Genomic DNA, 259 nt, shown 5'->3' with positions numbered 1-259 from the left:
ACGCGGACGCGGCGGGAGAAGGGGCGTGGAGAAGGACGTTTGTGGGAGGGACGGAGCGGGGGGAGAGAGGACGGAGGAGGGAAGGGAGAGTGAGGGGAGGGGCGAAAGAGAGAGACCCTGTCAACAACTACGGCTCTTGTCGGTGGTCCTTCGCTCTGCTGGCTGGGTTTTGATCCTCTTTTATAAAGGTCATCTCTGGCTTCCCGATTGCACTGAGTCAGTCCTCACCTCGGCGCTTCAACTCTGTTTCCCCAATTAA

This window comes from Homarus americanus, unplaced genomic scaffold (genome assembly GCF_018991925.1).
Source record: "Homarus americanus isolate GMGI-L3 unplaced genomic scaffold, GMGI_Hamer_2.0 scaffold59495, whole genome shotgun sequence".
Classification (NCBI taxonomy): domain Eukaryota; kingdom Metazoa; phylum Arthropoda; class Malacostraca; order Decapoda; family Nephropidae; genus Homarus; species Homarus americanus.
This window is presented reverse-complemented; position numbering follows the sequence as displayed.